This window comes from Cyprinus carpio, chromosome A6, assembly GCF_018340385.1.
Source record: "Cyprinus carpio isolate SPL01 chromosome A6, ASM1834038v1, whole genome shotgun sequence".
Classification (NCBI taxonomy): domain Eukaryota; kingdom Metazoa; phylum Chordata; class Actinopteri; order Cypriniformes; family Cyprinidae; genus Cyprinus; species Cyprinus carpio.
The window spans coordinates 14,187,973-14,196,374 of record NC_056577.1 but is presented as its reverse complement, the minus strand read 5'-3'; the positions used below and the strand labels follow the sequence as shown (position 1 = coordinate 14,196,374).

Genomic DNA, 8,402 nt, shown 5'->3' with positions numbered 1-8,402 from the left:
TCCATATTCTGACTTGGTGAAAAGAAACACATTTTATCTTTAAGGAACGTTTAATCTTGTGTCTGAAGTTTAATTACACTTTTTAAATATCACTATACTCAGAGAGCATATAAAGCACGTACAAAAGTTATGGTAATGAAATTACGTGCATTTGACGTTGTAGTTGCCAGTAAGTCATGAAGTTACCAATATATTACGAATAGAGAACCAATCTGGGACGTTCTTGGTTATCTGGTCACGTTGGAAGGACGTACTGACGACGTTGTGAGTTGGTAATGGGATGGTAATAAAATTATGGTCATGCGACGTCGTAGTTACGTTGTCAATTGGTAAGTCACGGAATTACCAATAATTACCAATACGTTACGTAACTGTTACGTCGTGTGTTAGCAGGGCTGTTACGTGCTATGACTTCGTCTCCGCCGAAAGAAAGACCGCCAACTGGACGTTCTTTTAATTTGAAAATCAAGCAGCCAATCAGGGCTGGCTCTTGATATTGTACCTTAACCTTTAAAGAAAAAGGTACATATATGTACCTTTTAATGCTTGGGAACATATAAGCGAACCGAATGTATGCAATTATTAACATTTTACATATTAACAAATTAACATATTAACAAATTATTTACATTGGTAATCATGAAACTGACATATTGACCACACTGTCTTCCTGTTTTCACAAATGATCCTGTCCTGCTGTGTCTGGATTCTCTATAATATACAAAAACAGAAAGATAAGGGACACAGTAACTTAGCAAAAAATATCAATAAAAGACAAATTGAGCAATGGCTTGTTACCTTAGACTTAGACTTAGAAAACTTTAATGTCCTCAGAGAGGCAATTTGTGCCTGGACAACTAAAGTCATCATTATAAACAGAGCTACTGTTAAGAGTAAGTGTGATTAGGTGCATAAAACGTAAAGCTTAGCTAGTGTTATGAAAAAATAGCATAACAGCATTTGCTAACCTAACGAAGTTTTTTTTTTTTTTTGCCCAAAGATTATTATTATTTTTTATAAATGAAAATACTTTCACCTTTTCACCTAAAAATTGGTGCAAAGAAAACATTGATTTGATGTATCCGTTTTAGTCCAAAAGTGCATGGTGCACATGCCCAAGTCTGTGATAAACTCATCAGTGAATGTTTATGATTGTACAACATCCCACTATATGATCATCATGTTTTGGTCAGAGGAATGATTTGGCAAAAGTACAATGCAGCCAGTTCACATCATGCATAGGCCCACTCCCCTAACATAGCCTAAATACAGAATGACAATACCAGTACACAGAGGGCATTTAGAACAGAGACAGCCAGAGAGCCAGACAGCCTGAATGGAGTAAAACAAGCTTGCACTACCCTGACATGTTAGAAGTCTTTGACTTCAGTCATTAATGGCCATCTTGCGATCTTCATCCCACTTTCACGGAGTCCATGGGCCCATGAGCCCCAAAGTCTATTAAAGATGCTGGCCTGGGGCTCTTTTCCCAGTACCTACTTTGCTGGTGTCTGTAGTGTCTTATCAACTCTGGCTTCTGATGTCAGTTACATGGCATGCAGACAGGAAAGAAATTAGCACCTCACACCTATCAAATACAGGGTAAATTTAAAACTTCCAAGTCCCCTGCCACCAATGCAGAAATATACAATTAAGAAATATTATTTTTCAGAAGCAAAGATAAACTTTGCTGGCCACTTCAGCTTAAGATTCAACAAGTGCAGATACAAGAGTGATAGATAAAAAATATATACATACAATAAAAATAAAAAAAAACAGCTATGTAGGCTACCTTTCATGCAGATATGCTGTAAATAAAAATTTAACAATAATTACTGTGTGTTATACTACAGACACAGATCTAAAATATTGCCTTGAAAGATGGATGAATACAGCAGGAGGTATTGTTGCAGTGTAACTAAATATACAGTTATTGTACAGGAAATAATTGCACAGCTTAAGTTTAATATAAAATTCTTAAATCAAGAATAGTCAGTGATTGTTTATGCATCATATATCCAGTGTTTCTACTGTCAGGCGCTTACTCAGTCTTTACAATTCTGAAGTGTTCTGTAAAAATTTTACAGTGTTCTGTAAAAAGTGGCAGAGAAAAAATTGAGTGGCAACATTTTCAGCCCCCACCCGTGGACTGTTTCAGCTGCTGCTGTCTGGCAAGTGGTGCTGCAGCCTCAAGTCTCTGATCATCATGCTTTGGGACAGTTTTTCGGCAAAACAACCAGGCTTAAGAATGCTGGACGCTAACCTCCTAATGCCTGTCTTCCTGTTGGTGTGAAAGGACTCTTGAATCTTGTGTGCTGATATGTCCTCTTTTGGCTTGGCTTTTAAGGACATTGTCCTTTTTGTCTGTTTGAAATGCTGCCCTGACAGTGTTTTTCTGTTATCGTATTGACCATAGACTATATTGACACATGTCCACTTTAAAAACGTTGAAGCATCAAGACACAAAATCAATCTATATTCAACAAAATTCAAGGCCCTCACTGCAGTGAAATCATTAGGCCTAGGTTGATGGGAACAAACAGCCACACTATGAATAAAGCTTTACAATGGGGTGCTATATATTTTTAATTTACAATAGGTGAGCAATGTGTGAAAGACTAGGAATTTATTCTGAGGCTCAACAGTTCAACTAAGGCTCTTGTAGCATAAACTTGAGCTTTGGTAAACTGGGGGTGAAGGAATTGTAGACATTAAAACGGTTGAAACATTACACAACCGTGTAAACAAACATCGTAATTGTTTTTTAGTCTCTGTGCTTTAGATATCACTAAAGGTAATTTAATATATTTACCCAACCGGCACGTGACCTACCTTCAACGTTGAAATATGATTGAAATAATGTCAGTTGTTGTTTCAACATTGAAACAATGTTGAAATAACGTTTAATAATACATCATGGTTGAAAAAGGTTAACAAAAACACTTCTAAATCAACGCTGAATTTTTTACAAGATCTGTACATTGAAATAACATAATGTTTTCAACAACATACAACATAAATATAGATATTTATGTTGTATGTTGTTGAAAACATTATGTTGACGTACAGATCTTGTAAAAAATTCAACGTTGATTTAGAAGTGTTTCTGCCTTTTAACGTATTATTATGATAATTAATTAACATTTAATGTTTTTTTTGATCATAACAGCTCTTCAATGTATATGTTAAAATATAATTATTATCATTATTAACAATAATAGTTTCACCCTCAAGAGAGCAGTGCAGCAGAAACCTTTTGCCTTATGTGATTTTGTGTGAATTTAAAATTTTGTCCGCTTGCCTAACATTGCATTATTACATTTGTATTCATACACTGTCATATCATTTGACCAATTAATTAAATAATAATACAGACTGCAAATAAAACTTAATACACAGCTGCGTTAACTCGCGCAAACTATTGCTATTGTTATTGGTTGTTTCGCCGTTTTACTTTGAGCATGATTGGTTAATCTGTCTGTTTAACAGGAAACTGTCCAATGAGAATGTGCGCGGCTCTGCGCGCCTATTTTAAATTTGAAAATATGTCCGTTACTCTCGGTCGGAGCAGCTGCTTTGCGTTGATTACTCGGTCAGTCCTGGATTATTTTATATATGCCTGTTGAATTCTTACATTTTGAGCGAATTTTAGTTGATATGACAATGAAGATCAAAAGCTGGAATGTGAACAGAGGAAGGGGTCGTACGTGGTCTGTAAATACTGGCGATATCAGGTAAGAAAACATTTTTCAGTCCTTAACAGTCTAACATTAACGTTTAGGGACACGAGTAACTTAACTGTCATCTTAACGTTACTGCAACCTCGTAAGATAAATTAAGTTATCTCTGTGCGTGTTTTTGTACTGCTTCACTATTAGCGTAGCGATATTAGCACGTATTTCATGTGTTAGTACCATCTGAGATTGCTGTGTTTTGTTGTTGGTAAGTTAACGTTATGTGTTTATGTTGTCAGCTAACGTTAGTTTAAAACTCAAACGCATGAGAGGTAAAAAAGCGTGGGAATGTGTAAAGTGATAAAACCGTCATTTATTCTTTAGAAGTATGTTTACATAACCTCTTCAAACACTGATAACGATATTGAAAAGATATTTGTTTATTCTTTTTTTTTTTTTTTAGATCAAGCTTTGTAATACGATTTTTATCGGGGGAGAACACCCAACAGAAAGACCCATGATTCACCAACGTAAGTCAATTTTACCCACGTACTGTTCGAAAACCTACACTAGGGTAGTATTAAGTATGATTTTCATAATGTTACTGATAGAAAGTCTGAGTAACTTTCTGTCCTTTTGTCTTTCTTCTGCTGAAGTGGCGCACTGAAAGGGGAGATTCATGTCACCTTCATCAGTCCTTTCTTTAATCACTGGACACCATTAAGGGAAAGACCCTCAGACGTGTCATAATAGGATAAATGCTGCTGCAGGTAAAATTTATTTGATGGGGGTTAGGGTTATTTGATTTTGGTGTACCAATTGGCTTTTTTTGTGTGCTTCCCTTGCTATGATACACATTTCTGATGGGATTGCCATGCTTTAAGTGTATGTTTACATTTTTAATCATGTAATAACTAACAGTCTCAAAGATGACATTACTCAGTTCATGTTGTGTGAATGTAATAATGGCAAACGTTTTTTACAATTTAAATCAATTTCATATAAATAATATATATATTTATATGTTTCCTCACAATGTCAAAAGTGCTTGTTAAGTGCGGCAGCTTTTTTTTTAATACATTTTACAATTTTAATAAGTTAACATTATGTCGAGTCAGCAGGGCTAACGTTAAAACTCGCCGTTTGTAACGCTATGTTATGTATTAACCTTATAAAAGTATGTCTAGCTTTAGCAAATGTAACATTATGCCGGTCCTAATAAAGTTAAAACGTTATTAACGTTAGCCCTGAATGTGAAACATGCATCAGCCATCATAACATTAACGTTAAATACCTGTGGTTGACTAACATTAATTTAATAACGTTAGCTGTTAACTTAACGTTACTTCTTACAAGTTACTGTTGCCTCTTGCAAACAAGTAACAGTTAAGTTAACGTTAAATAAAAGTCTATGGTTTAACTTAGTTAACGTAATGTTAAGTTAGGACCTGACAAAGACTTGTCTCAGTGGCAGTTTGTTTTTAACTTAACGTTAGCAGTGGCACATTCAGTCAGTTAACATTAACGTTAGCTTGATACGAATTCTAATAATCTAGGAAACTTTATAACGCTACGTTGCTCCTACCGTTAAAGTAACGTTAAATTACTGGTAACGTAAATACTTTACCCGCGTAACGTAACGTTACCTCCTAGTTATACACATGCCTGGATTTTAACTTTCTCAGAGTGTTTGACAAGTAAGTCGCTGAATTAGTTCTCGGCGGGTTTTTTTTAAAAATATGCCGGTTTTTCCGGTTTATGTTTGACAAGTAAGTCCGGTTTTCTCGGCGGTTTATGACTTTTTTTTTTTTTTTTTTTTTTTCATGCATAGTCAGGTGTTCAATGCATTTTCTTCTGGTTGAGAGAGGAATTACTGCAGTAAATTGACCTAGAATGGTCTACTTTACTGTCATTATTGAATATTGTAGATAGGGCTGGACTAGAATATTCGTTCAGTGGGTTGGTATTCGATTTGAAAATTTGACATTCGAATATTCCTTTTTTTTTCTGCTGTATTTGTTTTCTCGAAATGGTTCTCATTCGTGCTTGAATATATGTTTACACTATTAAATCTGGCGAAATACAATACTCTTTTGGCCATTTTTAATAGGATGGACAGTTGAAGGAAACCTAACCTCGTTATACTTAATACATTTATTTGCTTCTTCTTGGCCTATTAAAGTGTGCCTGGAGTAATCTCTGACTAGAGCGCAGAACAGCGGAGTTTGTATGGACAGAAGTGCATGCCATCAATACTTAAAGGGATAACTATTTTGATAATAGTAATTCCTCATGTAAAACATTTGTTGGTTCCAGCTTAATACATGTGAAGATTATTTACCTTTTCTACTCTTTAATTTACTTTATAAACTCTGCAATAATAACAAACTATTCCATTTGACAATGAATGAAAATTCGAAAATCATGACCCATCTCTAAATTCAATAATTGTACTGCGAGTCAGAATAATTAAATTCAGTCTCTTGCCAAAGGTTTGTGCCAAAATCACACTTGATTACAGTCAGTTTTACAAGTGGTTTTAAGATTTTGTGATCACATTTACACAGCAGCTTGAACCCTTTTAAGAAATTTAACCCCTTAATGTTCCTGCATTAGAAGCAGTAATAGAGCCAAAGTTTGTTCATGCTCAATTTTCATTCAAGTTCCAAACTGCAATTATTGTTAAGCGGCAACCTAATGGCTCTGCTCTGCCGATGCTGTGAGGGTAGGAGGCAAAGTTGCCATTGTGTGTAAATTGAAAACAAAACAATGTGGCCACTGTTGATGTGTAGGAATTTTTACAAGCATGATACATCTTATCTATTTTTCAGCACAAGGCCTGGTGAGAGCCACTACAGAGGATCATAGCCATTGTTGGAATTCTGAAAGGATGTGGTTTAATATCAATCTGCCAAATGAACATTCACATCTGTATATTAATACTGATTATATATGAACTTGTTTGTTTGTAACTGGAAAGAACTTAGCTTCTATTGTTTTTGACTGAAGGACTTGACCGTGTTTAAGCCTATGTGCATTTTCTATTACCAGTACCTGCTCTGGCCGTGCTCCATTTTCCATTGCAGATCATACCCAGAGATAGTACCCCTCAATGCTGCTGGTCAGCATAGCAAGGCCACACACACACACAACTGCCGCGGCAGTTTATAAAGCGACAAGAATACTTTTTGTGCACAAAAAAAAAAGAAAAAAAAAGAACTTTATTCCACTATTCATTTCCTTCTCTCTGGGCCTCGAGTCTTTTCACGTAGTGTTATAGCGCAGCGCGCCTGTGTTGTACGTCACATGCTGGTCACACGTAGGCTCACTATTGGCCGACGCTGGTCATGTGTGTGGTGCGTGTGATGTACAACACAGATGTGCTGCGCTATCGCACTACGTGAAAACATTCGAGGCCCAGAGAGAAGGGAATGAATAGTGGAATAAAGTCGTTATTTTTTTTTTTTTTTACTTTTTGTGCACAAAAAGTATTCTCGTCACTTTATAAACTTAAGATTGAGCCACTGTAGTCACTTGGACTATATTAAAGATGGCTTTAATACATTTTCTGGGCCAGCAAGTTATAACGTCTATAGAAGTCTATGGTGGAGTGATCCAGCTCTCAGATTTGATCAAAAATATCTTAATTTGTGTTCCGAAGATGAACAAAGGTCTTACGGGGTTGGAACAACATGAGGGTGAGTAATTACTGACAGAATTTTCATTTTTGGGTGAACTAACCCTTTAAACAAATTAAACAAACATCTTCCCACCATGTATTTTTCCTCTTCCATGGTCGGTGATGCAGGGAGTCTTGTGATCGATTGTCAAGCCAGCCAATCACAATTTAGCAGCCTCATCTCTGATTGGCTGGAATTATGGCATATTGTAACGCTGGGTTGTGTTGAACAAGTGAGCCGTCTGCGCTTAGAGAGCACTCAGGGCTGGTATGAGAGGAGCAAGAAAGTGAAACTTTGCACATGCGAAAGAGAACATCTGCGCACATCGAAATACTTATTTTAAAAGCAAAATTGATTTTTGTACGCTAGAAATATTTTATTATCTGAGAGACAGATATTTCTCCGCAAAACTCGGTTCACACACGTGCGAAATGCCCATTCGCATGCTCAAAATGTGATCTTGCGCACGCAGAATTGTGACTGAAATCTAACCCCATAAACTTTTTGGCGCATTTATCCTTATTTCTGTTGTGAACATGAGCTACTCTCTCCCAAAGCCACAAACTAGAGAAGACTCAAACTGTGATGTTATCACGTGAAAAATCTGGAGCCTCTTGTTAAAGGAGAACTCCGGTCAATTTTAACATTGAGCTAATTTTTTTTGTAAATTTGGAGTGCTGTCAGTACAGAGAACAACGACAAAAATTGGTGTTGCCTACACTGTGTTATCCTCTTTTTAAAATTTGCACCCTGTTGACTTAAATGGGGCAAGTTTTAAACCTGCTTTTAGCCTCTTAACATCCTTGATGTGTCATTACAAGTGCCCAGCCATGTGAGTGATTCCTTTCAGAGTAAACATGGTGAATCTGACTGCAGTAGATGTGAAAGATATGAATAAAAGTGATGTTAATTCAGCCAGCGCACATATTAGAGCTGGGCGATATATCTAACGATATGATCATGCGCATCTAGTCAGTAAATCTGGTTCCGTGATTACCGCTAAATCGCCATCACCTGCTTTCAAATGGAGCGGCATTTAATAGACAGA

At 36.3% G+C, this 8,402-nt stretch overlaps 1 long non-coding RNA gene across 1 annotated transcript; it reads left to right on the top strand.

The window, feature by feature from the left end:
- The first annotated feature begins 3,383 nt into the window (after positions 1 to 3,383).
- Positions 3,384 to 6,722, top strand: LOC109074306. The gene is made up of 4 exons (XR_006160240.1): positions 3,384 to 3,734; positions 4,138 to 4,204; positions 4,331 to 4,444; positions 6,506 to 6,722. It is a non-coding gene; the product is annotated as an uncharacterized LOC109074306 (long non-coding RNA).
- The last annotated feature ends 1,680 nt before the right edge of the window (positions 6,723 to 8,402 follow it).